Source organism: Leptonychotes weddellii, chromosome 6, assembly GCF_054177405.1.
Source record: "Leptonychotes weddellii isolate Sample4059 chromosome 6, ASM5417740v2, whole genome shotgun sequence".
Lineage (NCBI taxonomy): Eukaryota > Metazoa > Chordata > Mammalia > Carnivora > Phocidae > Leptonychotes > Leptonychotes weddellii.
Genome location: NC_138374.1, coordinates 43,955,779 through 43,978,911, shown reverse-complemented (window position 1 = coordinate 43,978,911; position 23,133 = coordinate 43,955,779). Strand labels below are relative to the sequence as shown.

The window sequence follows — 23,133 nt, the reverse complement described above, 5'->3', positions numbered from 1 at the left end:
TCTGTCCCAAAGTCGCTGGTCTGGGCGGGACTCAGAGTGGGGCAGAGATGACCTCCAGCCCCTTGTACCATTTAGGCGGATGCCTCCCTTCTTTTAGTCTCTAACGATAGCCTCCAGCCCTGCTCCTGACCGCCTCCCCCTCCTTCCAGGCCCCTCAGCTGCTGGGTACCACGCTCCCCAGATGTCCTTTCCTTCGGGGGAAACAGTGTACTCCAACAGCTAGGAATGTGGCCGAAGAGTCACACACCGTGTGCCTTCAGATCCCTCATGAGCTATGTGCCCTTTGGCCACGCACTTCACCTTCTCAGTCTCAGTGTCCTCATCCAAAAGTAGAAGGAAGTGTACCGGCCTCTGCTAGTCACAGGAGCAGGTGCTCATCCACGGCCTTGCAGGGCACCTGGCACAGAGTAAGCAGTTGCTATGTGCCGACTTTAGTGTTATACCACAGATCTCTGATTTCCAGCACGTGAAGAAATAGTCTATCATCCCGCCCACCACGGGGGAGAGAAGCCGGCCTAGTGGGGGGACAGCGGAGAGGCTAGTGGCGGTTTATTTTATATAGGAACGATCCTATCTGATTCATTCTACTCCCTCCAGGCCTCCCTACTCCCATCTGGGCCCAACCACCTAATCCCTCCCCCACAAAAGGGATTCCCAGGCTCCCCGAGCCCTGGCACATAAACCTTGGGCCCTTCAGGCGGGTGCCAGCCACAGGAATACTGGATTTACGAGGTAAGGGTGTATAAGATGTGACAGGCCCGGAATTAGCAATGCAATTCCTCTGTCATTTTTATCATTGGCCCCTGCAGGGAGGAGCTGATTAAATGGATATTCAACTCTTTGCATTAATGTGCATCCAGCTTCAATTTGCATTTCATTAGCTGCGCAAAAAGCATAATTTTATTATTTGCCGTTGGAAAGCAGATCTCTGCTAACAAGCAGCTACACGCTGTTACTGAAATATGATGTGACTGACTTGCTCTGCGGTCTTGTCCACACTGCCACCCTTGCCCCTCTGTAGGCTTGGGCTCTCTGTTGAGGGGTAGCACAAGGCTGTCTTGGCCTCATCACTCTAGCCCCCATCCCTCAGAGGGCTTCTCTGCCTTCCCGCGGCCCCCGGGGGGGGACCCAGGGGTCCCATCTTCTGACGCAACTAGGGAGGCAGGGGTCGACTACTACCATCACCCGGATGGTCACTGTCATCACCAATGATAACGCTATGACCAATGGCCCAGCAGTAATTCCACCATCATTATACCACTGCCGGCCTGGCCATGGTCATGACCATCACCACCACCCTCATCACCTCCATCACCATCATCTCCACCACATTCGCTATGCCGGGATACTCTTGGCGACAGCCATTACCCACTGTCATTGCCATCACCTCCACGGCTACTTCCACCACCACCTCTGTCGCTGCTGCCACCATGATATCCAATACCGCCATCCACCAACCCGCCAACCCCTCTCTGCACATTCATCAAGGGCGTTAGGCAACGGAGGCCTTTCGCACACATTGTGCGGTGGATGCGTGCGCTAACCCTGGCAGTTTCTTGGAGCAGAAATTATTACCCCCATTTTACAGATATAAAACTGAGACCCATGCAGAAGATCATGGAGCTGGTGAGAGGAAAACGTGGGACTTGAAGACTGTCTTCTGAATTCAAGCCCAGCCCTTTTCCCACGGAGCTCTGGGTGGGCTCAGGCCTGTGCCAGCAACTATGGATGGTGATATGTCGGTTGCCAGCTAGTGAGTTCTAACTCCATTCTTTTTTTCTGTACATCTTGAGCAAAAGAAGAGTCACCAACTGTAAGGGGTGCACCACGGAAGAAGGGGTAGCCCAGCTGGTGTAAAAGGAGGACCATGCAGTGAAAGTGACCCATTCTCTGCCGGCACGCCGTGTGACCTTGGGCAAATTGCTTGATCTGTCTGAGCCCCAGTTTCCCATCTAGTCCCCCAGCCCCTTGAGGAAGCAGGGGCTATTATCATCCCAATTTTTCACATGACTGGAAGTTGTAATAGATGTTCTGAGAAGGGAAGATAGATCAGAACAGAGAATGAGGTGCTTTTGCCCCCTTCCCCCTGCTCAGGAATCCTCTGTGCCACGTTTCTGACAAAGGATGTCTGGCTTCAGCTCAACTATTTCTCCATGCCAGGGACTCTTCTCACACTCTTGCAAGGTGGACCTTCCAATTCAGCTTTCCTCCCACAGAGCGACTGACCTTCCTGTGATTTTCATTAACTGGGTCTGGTTGAGTTTTCGGGGTTGCTCAGAATGACCATGCCCTTCAGGGATTTGAATACAACTTCCTATGCCCCTTGAGTCTACTCTTTCCAAAGCTGGTCCCAGTGAGGAAGGGGTAGGGGCAGCCCCTAACACATCGCTGTCTCCTGGTCCCCACCCCCACCCCCACATCATTTCATTCTACATCTGTACTCACCGGCCCTCTACCATGGAGCATGTCAGTGCTGCTATGTGTCTGAAATCCCCCCCACAAGTTGCATTCTTTGAGGGTGGGGACCTCATCTTAGTCCTCTTTAAAATCTACAGGGTCCTGCCCCAGCCCAGAGGAAGTCCTCAAAAGTAGCATAATAAAGTGGTCTTTGGAGTCAGACTTGCATTCACATCTCAGCTCTACTGCTTTATTTTAGGCAAAGCAGTTTGCTTCCCTGAGCCTCAGTTTCTTCATCTGTGAAATGGGGGGTCTGGTAGTATCACCTACCTCCCAGGGCTGTTGTGAGGCTCAAATGGCATCATGAATGGAGAATGTCAAGTCCTGTACCCAGCCTGCGGTGAGAAGTGTCTGGAACTGAGAAGTGGACCTGCTCTGCTGAACATGGGTAGCTGGAGCTGGACATGACCCTTGGGGTAGGGGTGGGGGTGTCTCTGAGCAGCACAAGGTGTTCTGGGCCTTTCTCCTGCCTGGTCCCACACCATTCTCACTCTGCCTGGTGCCCCAAGGTTGGCTGTCTCCCAGTGGAGTCGCCAGGTGGGAGAGGGCCTGCAGGCAGCAGAATGCAGATGGAACGGAGTGGGCGAGCTCCGGCACGGAATGCTGTGGTTTGAATGGATACACGTCTCCAGACTTCAAGGCAAGCATCTCTGGCCAAACCCACTGTGGAGATCCTAAATTGGCACCCTGTGGAGTGAGCTGTCTGATTCTACAAAGGCAGTATTTCTGGTTTTCAAAGGAACTGAATAATTTAAAATGCACAAGACAAAAAGTGGGATTAAGGCGATCTGATAGGCTCCCCAGGCTGGGGTATCAATTACACACACTCAACTCGTAAAGCCTTATTTGTGAGATTCAGAATTTATTATCTGTCTGAAGCACTAATTACCAGGTTTTTCTCTTTTAGTCTTACAGGTCTCTTTTCAAATTTATTTTCTCGTCCCCCCCTGCACCCCCCCACTGGGGCCGAATAACTCCTGTTCCTAAAAGCGAAGCTGCCTACTTGAGGATCGACAGAAGGAGATGTTTGGGTTTGGCTTGTCCCACTCTGGGCACTTTGGAGAAGCAGGAAGAAAGGCAGGAGGACTGGGCAGTATTACGTATTAATAAAGGGACCGTTTCATTTTAAAAATGCTGTCCAAGTCATGTATGTGCATTGCTTAAGAAGGCAACTAGGTCCATGTGGCGCACTTTGTTTCTCCTTTCCTGCGTAACTTCTTGTCTCCCTCGGAGCTAATAACCATCCTGTTCTCTTGCCTGCTTTCCTGTCTGTGTGCTTACCACTCATTCCACTCCAGTGCCTGCCACTGCCTACGCCTTCTCTCGAGGTTTTCACGTGCATCAGGCACGATACTGATTTCTTCATCCTGAATGATCTCCGGTCCCAGTGCCCTTGGAAGTGACAATGTCCTGTGCCTGGCCACCACCTCATCCCGGCCCTGCCTTTGTCACCATCCTCGGGACACCCTTCCCATCTCTCCTCCATGGTGAGGCGTGTCACCATTGCCCCCATCTTCGGTCTCCCTCTGTGTCCTCCTCGGTTTGCAACTTTGATTTTTTTTTAAAGATTTTATTTATTTATTTGACAGAGAGAGATACAGCGAGAGAGGGAACACAAGCAGGGGGAGTGGGAGAGGGAGAGGGAGAAGCAGGCTTCCCACTGAGCAGGGAGCCCAATGCGGGGCTCGATCCCAGGACCCTGAGACCATGACCTGAGCCGAAGGCAGACGCCTAACGACTGAGCCACCCAGGCGCCCCTTGGTTTGCAACTTATTTGGCAGAGCACATCCTCGAGAGCTTTTAAGGAAGGGTCCATGAGAAGCAAACACTTGCCTTTCTGAAACTCACTCCTGATGATTCAGTCGAATATAGAATTCAGGGTTGGATATTTTCTTTCAGAAATGGGAAGAATTTAGGGGCACCTGGGTGACTCAGTCGGTTTAGCGTCTGACTCTGGCTCAGGTCCTGATCTCAGGGTCCTGGGATTGAGCCCCACGTCGGGCTCCCTGCTCATCGGGGGTCTGCTTCTCCCTCTCCCTCTGCTCCTTCTCGCTTTCTCTCTCAAGTAAATAAATAAAATCTTAAAAAAAAAAATGGGAAGAATTTTCACCATGATCATTTGGTTTCCAGTGACATAAAGAAGTCAATGCCATTTCACTTTCTCATTCTTTGTATACTACCCATTCTTGGTTTTCTTGTAAAAGCTTGAGGGAGCTGTGGGGTCTTCTTGTCGGAGTGGGAGGCTTCAGAGCTGAGCTTGCTGTGCTGTGCTGATGTTCTGTTTTATCCATTGTATGGAGCACTTAATGGAACTTTTACTTTACAAACTCGTGCCCTCTAGTTCTGGGAAATTTTCCCAAATAATTTCTTGGATGCCTTCCTTCCCTCTGTTCCTTTGGTTCTGTCTTTCTGGGAACTCTTATAATTTGTATATTGGACTTCCTGGATCAATCTTCTAACTTCATCTTTTTGTTCTGCTTTTCCTTTTGCGGCTTTGACCTTATTTATTTATTTATTTTTAAAGAATTTATTTATTTGAGAGAGAGAATGAGAGAGAGAGAGTACGTGAGAGGGGGGAGGGTCAGAGGGAGAAGCAGACTCCCTGCTGAGCAGGGAACCCGATGCGGGACTCGATCCCGGGACTCCAGGATCATGACCTGAGCCGAAGGCAGTCGCTTAACCAACTGAGCCACCCAGGCGCCCTGACCTTCTTTTTGAAGTCTTCCTTCCGTTTTATCTTCCAGTGCTTTTACTGAGTTCCACCAATTTCTCCTATACCTAATTCTCAAATCGCTCTCCACACGCCCCCCCGAGTGATTGTGCTGAGATGTGGGCACATGGTATTGAAGTCTTTCATGGTTCTCCATGGCCTGAGGGAGAAGTCTCTTGTTCTTGGTATGACCTGCAGGCCCGACTATTTCTCTCACCTCATCACACTAAACCTTTCCATGTAGCTGAGACTGCAGCTGCTCCAGCCAACTCACCACACTGGACACACGAAGCCACCTCTTGCCTCCATGCCTTTGCTCAGACTGCCGCTTCTGCCTAGAATTCCCTTGCTCGGCTGCTCCCATTGTTGACTTTGGCCTGCCTTCCCGTGGGACTGTGAAGTCCCTGAGGTCAGGAGCAATGTTGTAGTCATATCTGTTTGCCCAGTACCCACTAAGCTCCTGGCCCGTGGCATGTAGGTATTCAATGAATACTTGATGATACTTGATGAACACATGTGTTTGTTGAGTGCACTCATTATAAACCTCTGGACTAGACTCATGGGAGTCCGCGGAGGAGTCCAACACAATCCCTGTCCTTGGGTGAGTACGTAAAGTGGGGTGTTCGTGTGTGAGTAAACGCACACACACACAACACACATACACACACCATGTCTGGACATGGCAGACTGTGATCAGTGCATTAAGAGATACACAGCATGCAAGGAGAATTTCTGAGAAATAAAACTCTTATCCAATCTAGTTAAATTAAACACCAAAGCCTTTGGGAGAGGTGTGGAGCGTTACCTCTTTGGACCATCCTTTAATACAATAAGGGAGAAACACGAGAGAGAAGGAGGGCGCAAACATTCGCCTTTGGAACTTCTATCCAAGGGTTCCTGGCAAGAGGTGCCTGAGGGGAACCAGGACAGAGAGGTGGGGCTGTGGACGACCTGGGCCGCTTTTGTCCCAGGGCCAAAGCAAGATAGAGATGTGACCCTGGGAAATCACTGTCTCTTCCACTGCACACCTTGCGTGACTTGCAGGGGTGAGGAGCCGGGAGGTAGCCCCCGGTGGCTGTCCTGGTGAGGCAGGAACAAAAGCAGTGGGAGACTGAGTGGTGCAGCCTGAAGGTGGAAGGGACCTCAGAGACTGTCTAGCCCTATCCCCTTGCTCCATTCCTCAGGAGGAAGGCTGGCCCACCCAAGGCCGCCTGGTGAGTGAAGTCAGCGACCGGCTTGTGGTCTGGGTCTCCCAGTGCCCATCCCAGGGTCTCCTCTTATGGCACTTCCAAGGTGCTTCTGTGGCTCTGGGGGTCAAAGGACTCTCCCAAGAAAATAGCTCAGAAAGCCTGGGCAGAACCAAGAACAACTGAAGAGGGGTATGGAGAGCAGGATGTGCTCCAGATTATTCTAACACACCACCTGGGTTTTAAAGAAAGAGGTGCCTTTTAATTACTCGCTGTGCTCGAGAGCGATTCCAACCACCAAGGAAGATGTGCCTTGGGAGGCCTGTCATGACGGAGACAGTCCTCATTTTCGAAACTTCTAAACGAATCCCAGTCTTGTCACTGACACACTGCTGGGAGAGACTGAATTGGCACATCGTTATGGAAAACAATTAGTCATTATCCTGACAAGTTGGAGATGCTTACATCCTATGATCCAGAAAGTCTATTCCTCGGAGTAGAACCTGGACAATCTCTTGGACGTGTGTTCTGGGAGGAACGGACGAGAATGTTCCTGCAGGATTACCAGTGATAGTGAAATAAAAGGATGCAGCTCAAATGCTCATCACATGACTGTGGATGTCAATTGTGCATGTTCACACCACGCAGAATGAGGGAACTACAGTTTTAAACAACAATGTGGATCAATCTAAGGAAGAGAATGGCGAGTGAAAAGAGCAAGTCTCGGAAGACTACACAGAGTATGGTTTTATTTATGGGCAATTAAAAAAAACAGCAAAAGTACTCGGTTATGGTACAAACATGTAACAGTGAAATGATAAAGAAGAGCAAAGGAAGGAGAAGAACAAAGTTCAGGCTGTGGTGTGGGGCAAGGAAGGGAAGGTCATAGAGGGGCTAAAGGAGCAGCCAATTCATTGTATGCAGCTGGGTGATGGATCTATGGGTGGGTTAGGGGTGTTGTTATTTTAACCTTACACAGACTTGGTCATTGTTACTCTGTATTCCAATACGTTTTCAAGATTTAAAGGTGCAGATTTAAAGGGACTATTTAATAAAATACAGGTAAACAAACAAAAAATACAAGTCACTCACTCTCTCACCCTGAGGAGGTAAACACGGGTAACCTTTTGGTGGACGTTGTTCTGGGCTTTTATTGACTCAGTGTGTTTGGTCACGCGTCTGGTCTGTACTCGGATGTATGCTCAGGCTGAGACAGAGCTGGGACCCAGCTGTTTCTTCCAGGAGGTGGGCCTGGTGATTCTCTTCCCCGACCCCCAGTGGTTGTCTGTGCAGCAGGGGATTTTCTTTTTTGGGGTTGGATGGAGGAGATTTGGGAAGTTTTTTTCTTTTGAGGCTTAGGAGTGGGACAAAAGAAGAGACCCCTGACCGGCCTAAAGAATTGATTTTTGGTGCAGATGGGAGAGGGGATGGGCAGAGCGAATCGAGTGATTTTGAGAAAAGCTGTGATGAGACCCGAAGCTCAAGGAGACCAGCTTTGGGGCCAGGTGCATGTGAGTTCAGTGCTGAAACTGAGTGGGAGTGTGGGATGGGGCCAGGGAGCAGTTCTGGAATGGGACAGCCCCCACTGAGCCCGATAGGGGATCCTGTCTATCTGACACCTCCTCCGTTGGCCCACGGTCCCCACAGAAGAGACAGTCACCCTTGTTTCTGAGGACACGTGAGGCACCTGCATTGTCCCCCAGCAACAACAGGGAGGTGATAGGACTTTCAAGTTCTGCAGGTGGGAGCTCAGAGCTACCAGGATTTGAATATTAATGCTCACATAACTACATTTGTATGCACAGCTGTCATTAAATGATATTTGATTAAATAATTTTTAATGGTTGCCATAGTATTCTATTGTTTGGAGGTATTGTGGTTAATTTATCTGATCCCTTATTGTTGGGAAATTAAATTGTTTCCTGCTACAAGCAACTCTGTAATAAATATTTGCAAACACTCATGACCATTTCCTAAGGAGGCATTCCTTGAAATAGACCTACTAGCACAATGGGTTTGCAAAATCTTAAGGCTTTTGATACAAATTGCTAAACTGTCCTCCAGGATGAATGTGTAAATTTATACTCCCACCAGCAGTAAATAAAAGTAGCTGTTTCCTCACACTCTTTCCAAGATGAGATATTATTATTTAAACATATATTTTGCAAATTGAAGGCTCAAAAATTATGGTGTCTCGTTTTCATTTGCATTTCTTTGGTTTCCAGAGAAGGTAAACTTTTTTCATGTTTATTGAACATTTAGTTTTTTAGACACTATTTGTTCACCTTTTGTCGTTTTTTTCTCCTATCTGGGTATTCACATTTTTCTAACACAATTTGAAGCCTTGCTTTATCTTGAGGACGTAACTCTATCATGTGATTTGCATTTTTTCCAGTTTGTCTTTTACATTTTTATATAAAGTTTTTTTACACTTTTATTTTGAAATAATCTCAAGCTTATAGACAAGTTGCAAGTAGAATGCAAAGACCATTTTTCTCCGGGACCCATCCGGGTGACTGGTGCCCATCACCCTTGGGCATGTTAGTGTGCATTTCCTACAAACAAGGACGTTCTGCTACATGACTGCAATATTACTGTCAAGATCAGGAAGCTGAACTTGTACATGGGTACCAGCTATTCCTGAGACCCTGTCTGACTTTTGCCAGTTGTCCTAACAATGCCATCTGTAGCGAAAGGATCCAGTTCAGAATCGTGTGTTGCATTTGTCATGTCTCTTTATTCTTCAATTTGGAACCGCTCCTTGGTCTTTTCCTTGACTTTCATGACCTTGACACTTGTGAAGAGCCCAGGCCAGTTTTTTGGTTGAATGTCCATTGAAGTGTTCTTTCTGCTCTTTCCTCATGATTTGCCCCAGCTTATCCACATTTGGTAGTATAGCAGAAGTGATGCTCAGCTCTTCTCCTTGCAGCCCACCAGCTCACATGGGGTTTGGATTGGTCTCAATACAGGAGCACGAAGCTTTGAACACCTGATTAAGGTAGAGCCCTCCAGATTTCTCCGCTCTAAAGTTACTCCCCCCCCCTCGCTTTGTAATTAATACTTATTTTGTGGGGAGATACTTTGAGACTACTTAATTTATTCATTTGCATAGTTTTATCTGTATAAGCTCCTGGATTTCTATTTTATTAAAACCCACTAATATCATTATTTTGATGCTCAATTGGCCCTAGGTTTGGTCAGTAGAAACCCTTCAAGTGGACTTCTGTATCTTTTTGAGTTTGTCCCCATTATTCTTTGAACACTTCCTTATTTTTTGGCAAACCAAGGTGTTTTTCCTCAGCCCTGGAATCAGCCACTTCTCCAAGGATCCCTGGTTCCTTTTAGTGAAGAATAGTATTTAGAAGCCAAAATCTGAGTACTAGGTATGCTCACTGCTATTGGGTATCATGCTCCCACCCTCTCTGTGGACACACACATATATGCATGCATTCACATGTTTATAACTGTATTTATTCTCTATATATCTAGATATGTTAAAGGCATATCTATGTTTATCAAACTATGAGTTTTTAATGCCTCCAATTCTAATCATATACCATGGGGTATATTCTAGCTTTCTTTCTTTCCATTCCAATAACTGTCTTCTATGGCAGTGAGAACCTTGATTTCCACACCATCATCTATAATATATTTAGTTGTTTGATTAATACTCTGTATGTCATCAATCCCTCATCACTGCCACTGTCCTAGGGACATCCCCACAGGATGAGAAGGACATGCCCTTCTGATACCCTGAGGCTCTGATACCTTGTTCTAGGCTGTCCCCCACTCTTGACATACTCTGAGGCTCCAAATGGGCTCTGCTCTCCCATATACCCCCATTCAGTGCACATGGGCTCTGATACCCACACTGGGCCACCTCTGGCCCACATGTATGCTCCCTTTGCCCTGTTCTGTCTCTGACACCCATGTGGCCCCCATCCCAGCCCCCTGCCTGTCTTGATGGATCCCACCTAGTGGCTTGTGGCCTAAAGTGTCCTAGAAGGGAAGGGAAGAGTATATGTGGTGTATTTTGATGTACAGATGTTTTACATTTTAAAGAAAGTGAATCTATCAGACTTTTTCTTTATGTTTCCTCAATTTAGTGCCATACTTAGGCCTTACCCAGTCACTGTAGCCTGAGTTCCCTCCAAAGCAGAACCTGTGACAAGGGCTTGTATGCAGTTTATCTTGGTGATTGGTCCTAGGGAAGAGAAGTGAAGGCTGGGAAGCATGAAAGAGGGAAGGAGGGGAAGCCACTACAAGAAAAATGGGGGTCAGTCCTGCAGGGGGCCAATCAGGAACTGTGTGCAGTGTGGCTCAGAATCATCTCCCTGACAGATGGAAGAGAGAGATATTCACCCTCCAGCTTTGTCTCCTAAGGCCCAGGGCTGCCCTAGGGGGGTGTTAAATCCCTTGCATTTTGGGGTTGTGTTCACACCAGAATGGCTGAAGGGGTTACTGCAGGTGTGCCACAGAGCCATGCCAGAGAAGCCAGGAGAGGGACACGGACAGACAGACGGAGGGGGTGTGGCTGGAGCGGTGGGTTCGCAGACCACACCTAGTGCAATAGTTTCTATAGCCATAGCTGAGTGGCTGTGCGAAGGGGCATGAAAAGTGTCTGCTGTACAATGCAAACGTAATATCAATGTGAATCTGCATTTTCTCTTAATATGGTTTATTTTTTTATTTTAGGATTTGACCTATCTGGACTTTATTTTGAAGTATAGTTTATTTTTTTAAGATTATTTATTTATTTGAGAGAGAGAACACGAGCGGGGGTGGGGGAGGGAGAAGCAGACTCCGTGCTGAGTGTGGAGCCCAACGTGGGCCTCGATCTCATGACCCTGAGATCATGACCTGAGCCAAAATCAAGAGTCGGCTGCTTAACCTACTGAGGCACCCAGCCGCCCCTGAAATATAGTTTGAGGTAGGGATAGAGTTTAAATCTGTTCCCTAGTGGGTTGGGCAGTTAATCCCCAAACCATAGTTTGCTGAATAATCCATATTTTTCCACAACCATATGAAATTCTGTCCTCAAAGTATAATAAAATTTTAATATTGAGTCTGTTCTATTCCTCTGCCTGCCAATTTGTTTGCTGGTACCATACTGTTATAATTATTGTAGCTTTAGAATGCATTTTAATATCTGCAGAGCAAATATCCTTTTAGTGATGTTCTTTTTTTTTTTTTTAAGAAATGTATTAATGACTGGTAGTAGCTTATTTTTCTAGAGGAACTTTTGAATCATCACATTTTAAAATTCCTTTTCACCTTCCCTGGGGGAAAGCCCTGTGCTCATATATTCTTCAGCTAGGCAGCAAACCCTTGTTTCCCAGATGACCAGAAGACGTAAAAGCAGAAGATATAAAAATGCAGGTGGTGTATTTTCACTCACTATGCTGCCTGCCTATTAATTCCACCTTCACAGCAGTCCCGTGACTTTAGGAAGGGTGGTCATTCTGTAGAGCACAAGTACAAGGCTCAAAGAGGTTTTGCCCAAGGTCACACAGTGATAACTGGAATAGGACAAGAGCACAGTTTTGTATTCAGAAGGCTCATTAGAGAGAGCATCAGTCCTGGAATCAAGACAGAAATCTGTGCTTCTAATGGGAAATCTTTGGTCTTGATAAGTTTAAATTGAAGCACGGTTTTCACTAAGCTCCAGAAAGATCTGCCTAGGAGTGAGGGGTATGAGATATTAGAACAAAAAATAGTGGGGCATCTTCTACGAGGGTCTTTAAATAGAGAGGCTGGTTCTAAAGACCATGGCCCTGACACACACAACCAGTACCCGCCCCCGACTCTTTTAACCCCACCCCCATCCCCCCTTGGGCCCTGCTGATGGCTAATGTTCCCTCAGCGGCTCTCTAGTGTTGCCTGCCCCTGGCCTGCCTGGGCCTCAGCCCCTGTGGTCTCCTTAGCCCACTTCCTCTTAGGCTTGTGGCTGGTTCTCTGGTTATCCCCAAGTCGGTCCTTCTGTCCTTCCTATCCAGGTCCTACCCAGCTGGGCCATCCTAGCTCTGCAAAAGCACCCCAAGAACAAAGATAGACAAATAGAAAAGAAGTGAGTTCCTTTGGTGAAGTTGTTCCTGCCCCCTAGACACTGCTCCTTTTTGTACATTTTAAGTATACTAAAAAAACAGGATGCTACTTGTTTCTTGATGGGGAGAAAGCATTACTGAATGCCTCCTCTGTGCTAGGCATTTTATTTATTTATTTATTTTTAAAGATTTTATTTATTTGACAGAGAGAGAGACACAGTGAGAGAGGGAACACAAACAGGGGCAGAGGGAGAGGGAGAAGCAGGCTTCCCGCCGAGCAGGGAGCCTGATGCGGGACTCGATCCCAGGACCCTGGGATCATGACCTGAGCCGAAGGCAGACGCTTAACGACTGAGCCACCCAGGCGCCCCTGTGCTAAGCATTTTAGAAGGCACCTCATTTAATCTTCCCAGCAATCCTATAGGAAGGGATGTTTATGTCCATTCTCTAGATGAGGAAACTGAGGCCACAGGGCTTATGGAACTTGTATTAAGTCGTGTGGCATGTTAACCGCAAAGCCAGGGCAAAAACCCAGGTCTGTCCTGACTCCAAGTTCAATTCCACAGATGTGAGGTTGGCATCCTACTGTGTGCCAGGCACTGAGTTTTGGCTCCGTAGCTGCCTCCCTACTGCCAAAGATTTGAGCAGATCAGCCGAGGACATTTTTTTGTAGGTCTTTATTTTCCTTAGAGCCGTTCTCCATTTTCAGCGCATGCTGTGTTGACTTTTGGAGTCTGATCTATTGAGCTGGGCATATTTGGAAAAGCTTGGAGCGGTGGGTGTACAAAGACCATGCGAGATGGAGTCCTATCTGTTGGGCCAGTCAAGCCTCTTGTGTTTGCTTTCATTTTCCTTTGGCTCAGGAAAGGATGGTTTGGTTTTGCAAACGAAGGCTGAGGGCTTTTGCCAGCTTGCTAACTGCCTTGTCCCTGTCAGATGTGTCAGACTCACAGAACATTGCTCCCTGGCTGCAGGCCCGTGGTTTCTGAGAGTGCCTGCATAGAAAACCACTCATTTCCCTTCATAAGAGAGGTGCCCAAAGCAGAGATTTCAATATATTCCAATTTAGCCAAGGGAAGCCAGAACATGGATGCTGTTGCCAAGGAAACCACCTCCTTCCTCCCTGTGTGCTGTGCATACGTGTATCACTTCATCTCTTCGCTCTCCAAGGTAATATCATAGCCCTGTGCTTGGGGAAGGGTTTTTAAAAAGGCATATAAAACCTCTTAGCATCGAGAAGATTCATTAAATGATCTCACTCCAGAGAAGCTTAAATTATTCTTTTTAGACCCTTTTATGCCGAGGATGGGGAAATGGCTGAGTCAGTGCTATCTCTCGTAGCCCAGCTTGGTGTCTTGGTGAAAAACAGTTTTCAGAAATAAACAAATCAGGGTTCAGAAGCTTAGACAGGGAAAGAGTGTGTGTAATAATAACGAGGCCATCATGTAGCCATGTAGTTGTAATGTCACCAGCTAATCCCTCCAAGTAGATCTGCCGAGACCACCTTGATCCACGGGCCTCCTGGGTGCGAGGCCACGTTTCACAGGGCAGGCTTCAAAGCGCAGACAAGAGAGGGTCTCTGTTGCAAGGCCACCTGTCAAAAGGCCCCTTGTCAGGAAACTGCGTGGGGATTTCTGCTGCCCTGTCTGGTCTTGGACCCAAGTCTGGGGCCGCTTCTGTCCTCATTCCAGTGTCTGGTCTCAGTCTGCTTCTCTCTCCTGCTGGCCACTGCAACCCCCTTCTCTTTCCCACCTGCCCTGATTCTGGATGGTCAAGTCAGCGGGAATCCCCCCTGGTGGCTCACAGCGGAAAAGGCAATTCGGGCTCCGTTCTTGCTAATCATCTGAGAGCTCTGTGCACTGCCCCTGGTTTCACACCTTCTCTCAGTCCTTCTTGGCTTCTGGTGCTCAGATCCCCTACTGCCCATTGGATGAATAGATTCAATTTGGCTTCCCTTGTTCCATTAGTGGCACTAGCTAAGGACGTTGGCTTATATTAGTGGTTCTCAACTGGGGGCAGTTTTGCCTCCCAGGAGACATTTGGCAAAAATGTCTGGAGACATTTTGGGTTGTTATGAGTGGGAGGGGGTACTGCTGGCGTCTAGTGGTTTGAGGCCAGAGATGCTGCTAAACATCCTGCAGTGCGCAGGACAGGGCCTTCAACAAGAATGATCTAGCCCCAAATGTCCATGGTGCTGAGGTGGAGAAACACCAGCTTATTCTCTTTGCCCATTTGTTTCATAAATGTTTACCGAGTACCTACTATGCATCATTCTCTAAGCCAGGACCTGGGGTCATAAGCCGAACAGAACAGACACACATCTGCTCACTTTCTCCCCGGAAGCCAACTGGGTGATATTAAACAAATAATGTCACAACTGGATTATTTAAGTACAGCTGGTGTCCTGATTTCGCTTGGATCTCCTGCCCCAGTTCGGAGGCCCCACTTACATATCAGCCCAACCCGCTTTGGCTTCCATGGGTATGGACATCCGTCGTGTCCCCCCATGGCCACACGCAGGGCAGGTGGCAGTCAGCCCCACAGCTTCCTTCCTGGCCAGGCCAGAGGCTTGCCTGGTGTAACCGCGTTGTTGCTGATCATGATGGGAGCGCAGTTAGGGGACAATAACAACCCTGGGATGTCACAAAAGTTCCAGGACTTCATTACCTTCTGAAGCCTCAGGCCCTGCCCTGTCTGTCTTGAATGGCGTCTAGGATGGCAAACAAAAGCCTCCTCCGACTCTACCCTCTGCTCTCTCTCTCTCTCTTTTTTTTTTAAGATTTTATTTATTTATTTGAGAGAGAGAATGAGAGAGAGAGCACATGAGAGGAGGGAGGGTCAGAGGGAGAAGCAGACTCCCTGCTGAGCAGGGAGCCCGATGCGGGACTCGATCCTGGGACTCCAGGATCATGACCTGAGCCGAAGGCAGTCGCCCAACCAACTGAGCCACCCAGGCACCCCCCTCTGCTCTCTTTCCAGGTGGGACTTACTGAGCCGCACCTCCCAGCCTCCCTCTAACCCAGCCCCCTCCTCCGATAGGCTTGTTTAATACCACGCAGTCCTCCAGGGTTAGGAACATGGACTCTAGAACCAGACAACCTGGGCTTGAATCTCACCCCCCCCACCTCCACTTACTAGCTGTGACCTTGGACAAGTTCCTTAACCTCTCTGTGCCCCGGTTTCTTTTTTTGTAAAATAGAGATAATGGTCATCTCTCTCTGCTATGGTTATCATGAGGATTAAAGGAGCTCAAATATGGGGAATCCTTGATCCACAGTAAGTGCCATTTACATTTTGTTATTAATATCATTGTTACTATTTTCCCAGCATGTTGGCCTGGCGATGCAGACAAAGCAGAAACTTCTATCTCTGCCTCTTGTAGCCATGTGCTTGTCTCCACAGAACTCAGCCATGCTTGAAGTGCCACAGATCTTCCTTTTGTGCCCCTTGGGTGAGCTGGCTGCTGAGAAGTCAATGGATGCTCTGCCTGGGCATTTTGAGGGTTTCTGTGTATAGGAGGAAGATGACAGTGACTGTGCAAGCAGAGGGTTGTCATGGAAATGCACCTGTTCCAGGTCATTGCAACCTGGGCGCTCTGGGCTGGCTCTGCCTAGGCATGCCTGGCACCAGGTCCCCACCTCGCCACTGGCTCAGGGCGATGAGGGATAGAGATAGACGTCTTTCTTCTCTGCTGTTCGGCTGCAGCTGCTTTCTCTGTCTGGTGTGAAGAGCAGCCTGGGCTTTTCCTATATCCCAGGGCTCTGTGAGCATCTCACGAGATGATGGGCTCTGAATAACATTGGGAGCAACAATTGACTGGATGGCTTACTGTGTGTCTGACGAGCTGTGGGTGAGGGGAAGGGGACTGATGGTTATTGGACACCCCCTTCGAGACTGGGCTAGGAGGCTTTTGTGTGTCGTCTCATTTAACCCTCCAGGAATGCTCGGGAAGATGGAGCATCCTGACCTTAGCTGTGAGGAAGCTGGAGTGTAGACATAAGTCCCCGCTCAGAGTCTCTTCCAGGAGGTGGCAGTCCCCAAGTTGGTAGCTATGGTCTGTCTGCCTTTGGAGCTCACACCAAGTCCCTCTATATGTCGTTACTTCTGGCTCTTTGGGGAGACTCCACAGCATCAAGGAATTACCAACACGGGCTCCCCGTCTGGGTGAGCAGAGTCAGCAGAGGTGCTTTGCCAGCTGGGGGGCACCTACACTGCCTTCGTTTCGGGGGGTTGGGGGATGGGGGTTGGGGGAGGGTTGGGGTTGCCCCAGGCCATGTGCTCTAGGGCGGTGGGACTCCAGGGTACTCTGGGGCCTGCCAGCTGCCCTGGGGCCAGAGGACCCTGCTGTCCCTGTGCCTGGGAGCTGCCTCATGGCGGGGGGTGGGGTGGGGGTGGGTGGGTGGGTGGGCTAATGACTCGTGTCAGGACTCCCAGCTCAGCACTGACAGTTCTTTCTGCTCTTGTCTTTTCCTCCCCTACCCACCTGCTAATCTCGCTCTCACACACAAAGCCTCCCCCTGCACCCTCCCCCGCCCCCATTTCCCTCCTCAGTCCCTTGCCCTGCTTTTGTACTTCATGATGCGGGACTTTGGTGAGGAAACTCATTAGAGTTATTATTTCGTGCACAGAAATGTGTCTTTCATCCCATTCATATTTCATGTTCCTCCCACTTGATCTTTTGACGCTTTTTAATTCCTGATATTATACCACACACACACAGCTCTCGTTGGGGATCGTTCTTTCTATAGAGTTGTCATTCTTGCTCTCTGTGTGGGGCGTGCTCCGTGTTATATGTTTATTAATTTCCAAAAAAGATTTCAGTATGTCGGGATTGACGCTGTCTGATGCCGCAGGGGTCGGTGATGCTTTGATGGGAGTAGATGTGAGAACCGTGCACGGGAGGTCTGGATTCTCGTTCTTACCATTGTCACCTTTCCTCTCTAGAGGCCAGGTGTCCGTCTGTGGAACGAGCAGATCCATACCCCAAGGCCTGGTCCAACCCCTGCGTTTGGCATCAATTGGGCTTTTTGGGAGTAATAAGCAGGTGGTTTAAACTCTAACTTAACGATAAAAGGAATATTTTGGGAGGAGTCAGGGCCGCCCACAGAGTCACAGAAATGGCTGAAGAATCAGCCCTGACTGGGCCGAGCAGGGCAGCCCCACGGACCAGGGAGCGGGGTGCCCAGGCTGCCCCTTTAGGCTCTGCCGCTGGGAGGGAGGAGATCCCAGGGCCAGCCCTGGTTCTCGGCTCAGCTCAAGGTTCAAGCTGCAGGACTGGCTCAGCGGAGGTCACGTGCCCACGGAGGAGGCGGGGCGTTTTGATTGACAGTTGTATTACGAGTCGTGTTCCTCCAATGAGGACCCGGTGTTCCCCGAGGTAGGAGGCTGTTTCCAGAAGAAGGGATTTTGAGTGGGGGGAACAACAGACACCCGCTGCACAGTCCGGACAGTGAGGGGTGGGGGTGCGAGCGCCCCAAAGAGAGGAAGTAGCAGGTTTTTCTCGCTGTAAATCTTCCACCAAGAGACATATTTTTGGGCCTCAGAGATTGTCCCCTGATTCCAGGGCTGGCACACTCTATGTGGAAAAGACCAGATAGGAACTGTTTTTGACTTTCCAGGCCGTAAGGTTTCCTCCACAACTGCTCAACTCCGCCATGATGAACCTTGAGAGCCGCCGAGGCTCATATGTAAATGAAATAAAGCTTTATTTACAAGAACAAGCAGCAGAGCTGGATTGGGCCTTTGGGCCACAGTGCGCTAACCCCTGAGCCTGCTGACTGCTCACACTTCATAGGGGAGAAGGTCCCTCCTAGCAATCCACGTGTGGAATCTGACGGTGGTTCTTCGACTTGCCTCACCTTCAGAATTCCCCAAGGAGCCTACTGAGCCTACAGATGCCTGAGACCCAGCCCAGACTACCAAATCAGAATGTCCAGGGATGGACAGGGGTCAGCACCCTAGGTGATTCTGACCTGTACTGTGTTGTGAACTGGTCTAAGATGCAGTCAAGGAGACAAGACCCTCCAACATGAAGTGGCTCATGGAAGCAACAGGTGAGATAGGGCAGGCTTGGGAACTGAGGGGAGGGAGGCGATCCCCAGGGCTGTGGGAGGGTGTGTATGCAGGGCAGGCTTCCTGGAGGAGGGCCCACGGTTCCCTAAAGGGCAGTCTGAGGCTGCCACGGTACTAATGTGACTTTTTCTAGCTGTCAGTCTTTGCTCTTAACTAGCCAGGAGGGGAGGTGATTAAAAAAGTCCAGGTGCTAAACCTGAGACCCTTGCTTCCCTGCCTGGAGGCAGCAAGATCTCTAAACGGTTTTCTATTTTCATCCTTCTGAAGGGGGCCACACCCATGACAGCCTCATTCCTCTGGCCTCCCTCAAAGCCTCTCCTTCGCCTTGCAGATGTGTCCTGTTCACTTCCAGACCCAATTTACTACAACCTCCCTTTCTCCTTTGCCCCAGGTGACACCCACCTGTGCATCCTTCTGGTACTGACCATGTTCTGGCAAACTCAGCTCCTTCTTGCTGTAGTTTTTAGTAAGACCAAGAACCCTGGGAGTGGTTCTGTCCCGTCTTTGTCTTTCCATGTTTTCTCCCCCAGCAGACACCCTAAAACCTTTGGGGTCTGTTCTGCTGGGGTGGCAGCGGGGAGACTGCACTCTGTGGGTGCTAGCAGAGAGAGCTGTTTCAGCCCTAGAGAGGAGAATGGGCTAATGCTCTTAGGATGTAGCCCTGGACCCAGAGGCCTCTGGTTATCACTGCTCTGGCCTTGGACCCAGACAGGGAGCTTTGCTTATTACAGTAGTAGGCATCAGTGGTCTGCCCAATATTCCTCTCTTCCTTCTGGCAATAGGACTTCCTTTTCTTTGAGAATCCACTCTCTCCCCACTCTGAGTTCTTATGGATCGTGTGTGATGACTCCAGAGTGGGCTTGTGACCCAGGCCTGGCCAATCCGTGCATCACACTCTCCCAGCACAGTAATTGGTCCAGGGAATGGGTGAGTGGGCAAAGTTAGTCCAATGTTGGCACCTGTGTGGGGTGGTGAAAAGGAGAGAAATCTCTTTCTGGATTTGAGGTTGTGATGTTATCAACCTGGAGCTTTTGGAGTCCCGCAAGTCGGGAGAGTGTGCCTGAGCATGACTGCAGCACAGAGCGAAACAAAGCAGGGAGACAGAACAGAGAAAGAACTAGAGAGCAAGAGAGCAAACACTGGCTCCAGAGGGTGTGGATCCAGCTGGGCCCGAAGCCAGAAGACCTACTTGTAGTCTTCTGCCATATGAGTCTCCCGTTCCTTTTTTGGATTAAGCCAGTTTAAGCTGAAAGTAGAGAGTTTTGATTGATAGTTTCCTTGATACTGGCAGGGCGGGTCCCTCAGCAGGGATGCCTAAGCTGCAGGCAGACTGCCTAGTCCCCTGTGAGCTCCTTACTGTCTTGAAAGAAGAGCCCAGATTAGTGCTCACCAGGAACAGTGCAAAATAGTTCATCACACCAGGGTTAAGCATTGGCCTTCTGTGTTCTGAAGGCTCTGTCATGGCCCAGGTCCATTCCTGTCTTTGCCCCTCTTGTGGCACTCAGCATGGTCCTCAGTAAATGTGTTGATTGTCTGGCTGGTTGAGGGGTAGCATGGCTCTCCTCCTCTACCCAGTCACCCAAACATTCTCATGCCGTCCCAGTCTCCTTAGTATCATTCCACCTACCCACTCTCCAAGCTAGAGGCCGTACCTCATTGCTCTCCTTAATATGCATCCCCCCCACCCCGCCTGTTCTTGCTTTCCCATCCTCACTTACTTGGCATAGACCTCAGCCTTTTGCAGGAGGAAGCCACATGGCCCTGGACCTGACACCTCACCTGGGTGGCCTCAGTTCCCTTACCTGTGAATGGGGATGAGGCAGTACCCTAAAACTATGAAGTGCCCCCAAGGATTTGAATGTGATGGGGATTCACTGGCCCTCTGAGCATTCAACAAAGACAATAACCCATAAAATGGAGCAGAACAAAGACACAAAGTCACCTTCAAGAGTGAGGGGGTCAAGATAACTTAGAAATCACTGGCTGAACGTACGTGAAGTCTGAACGCAACAGAAGGGAGTCTTGTCAGCCCTTAATAGGAACAGAGGAAATGGGGTAGCCCATAGGCACACGCTGCCGGGGTCCTGAACGGCTGGCCCAGGCCTCTGGCCCACCTGGCAGGCCTCTGTCTGTCACGAAGAAGGACACGTCCCAGCCTGACCTCACCGGTTCCCCTAGCAGTGCTCTAGTGCTTGGACTTCCTGTAACACGAGCCACTCAGAAGAGAATGTGTTGGTCAGACAGCTGAACCTTCTGCAGTGACTATGCTGGGATTTGGGTTTGGGTCATCAAGCTTGTGAGCTATGAGTCAGCATCCTGGAGCCTGTCAAAGTCTGGGTACCAATGACTCTGCATTCTGGTTTGCAGGGCTGGGTCAGGCCCTGGCCCAGGGCTCTCAAGGTTGAGACGGTATCGGTGTCGCTGGTGGGCCTACCCCACAGATTCTGAGGGATGAGGTCGGGGTGGGGGCAGTCCCTCCCATTACACAACTCCTCAGGAGGCACTGAGGCCGAGCAAGGGGAGACCCACTGCCAGGACACAGGGACTGCACCGCCAAGCTGCCAGCCAGCCTCCTTTCCTGCCTCTGTTGAACCTCTACACTGGGTGCTGCTGATTGGCTTCAGGGTTCACTTGAGTAATTTGCACGGAGCCCATTTGAATTCCCGTGAGACCCCCTGCAGGTCTTGATGGCATTGAATATGAGACATCAGACACTCAAGAAGGAAAAACGGCCTCTTTATTTGGAAGTTGTGAACACAAAGGAAAAAGATGTACCAGCAGTTATAATCCCTCTGATTCTTCCACCTCTGGACCCACAGTTGGGTCTTGTCTCATCTGGGCTTTGCTCCTCCCGGGTGAGCACAACTCAGGGTAGATGTGTTATCATGACTCTCCATATGGCAGGGTTTGGCTGAGATGACCCCCGTTTGCAGGGACGTGGCTTTTTAGGACTAGGGAGGTTGTGAGCTGTCTCCCAAAGCATTTCTGAGTGACTAGGGCTGAGCCCGGAAGCAGCAGCCCCCACTCCTGTGCTCCAGAGAGGTGGGCGAGTCTTCCTCTGGTCCCTCCCCGAGACTGCAGATCAGGAGTGGTTGTCCTCATCCTGCTGCTCTGAGGAGCCACTTGGAGAAGCAAAGATCTACTCACTGCTGGCTCTCTTGCTTTATGTGACTTAGAAGAGCGTAAGTGTGGTGACTGTAGAGAGATAGGACATTTTTCTGCCAGGCTCTGTTGACCTGGACGAAATCATCACAACTCTGTGATACATTTTGAGCCAAGGCATACTGACCATTGGAACAGTGGACATCATTAGCATGAGCTCATTTCCCTTGCTTTTTCCCCTTTGCAACAAATCTCTGCTATCACCTCCACCTCATTCTCTCTGCACTTGACCTCATGTCCTACTTTGCAGAAAAAACAGAAGACGTCAGATGGGAACGCCAATCTCTTGCCACCACAATTCCAAATTTAAAGACATCATCTGCCATCCCGTCTTGTTCTCCAGGGCTCTATTGGAGCAAGGCTAATGCCATCACTTGCTGCTGTCTTAAGGGCCTCTTTGCTCTATCTTCATGCCCTCCCTTTACTAAGGAGTCCCATCAGCATTTAGTTATGTTTGTATCTTCTTCATCTTTAAATGGAGAGCTTTCCTTCCACTCCCTCTGCACCCCCCACCCCGAGTTCCTCACCTCTGTTTGCAGCCGAATTTGAGAGGATGGTCTTCACTCTCCCTCCCTCTTTCATCACCTCACATGTACCCCACAGTCCATTTCAAAAGGGCCATTGCCCCCATACTCTTCCCAGAGTGCTCTGGACAAAGTCACCCATGGCCTCTGTATTACCAGATCCGAGGGACACTTCTCAGGCCTTATTTTACTCCCACTTGCAGAAACATTTGACACACTCACCAGTTCCCTTCTGCAAAACCTCTTCCCTTGGTTTTCAGGACGCTAAATTATCCTATTTTCTTCTTCTCTCTTCTCTTCCTTCTCTGACTCCTTTGGCAATATTATCCCTCTATCTGTTCCTCACCTCTGTGATTTCCAAACTTCACGGCGCCTAGAAATCAGTGGTGGGGGAGGAGTTGTTAAAATGCAGATCAGATTCTTGGGCCCACACCCTGTACATTTTGACTTGGTGGTTTTCTCAGGAATCTGCATTTTACCAGTCCTCTTGGGCATCTGATGCACATGGTCTTTCGAGCACATTTTGTGAAATCTTGCCGTAATCATCAGTGGTCCTTGGCTTGGGCCTTTTCACTCCTCACTGTTCACTTTCTTTTGAAATCTCACCTGGCTCAAGGCATCAGCTGTCACCTAGAGGCCACTTCTATCTAGCCCAGTCCTTGCTTTTGAGCCTCAGAAGCACATATCCTTCTGCCTACAAGACAGCTCCATGAGGATGTGCCAGAGACACTTGAAATGTTCAAAGCAGAACCTCTCATCTTCTCCACGCCTGCCTGTCCCCATGTTCCCCTTCCCTATCACTGGCACCATTACCCACCTGGTTATCCAGGTGAGAAGCTTTGACCCCCTCTTTTCTCACTGATGCCCATCAAAGACCCAGTCAGTTTCCAAGTTCTATATATTCTTAACTCCTAAATAGGTCTCAGATTTTCCAGTTGCTCTTCATTCCCTCTGCCACTGTGCTGTCCAGGGCTCCA

General features: G+C 49.3%; 1 pseudogene; it reads right to left on the bottom strand.

The window, feature by feature from the left end:
* LOC102740907 (calcium homeostasis endoplasmic reticulum protein-like) overlaps positions 1-1,450 on the bottom strand; it is a 36,184-nt pseudogene extending 34,734 nt beyond the window's left edge.
* Between the last annotated feature and the right edge of the window lie 21,683 nt (positions 1,451-23,133).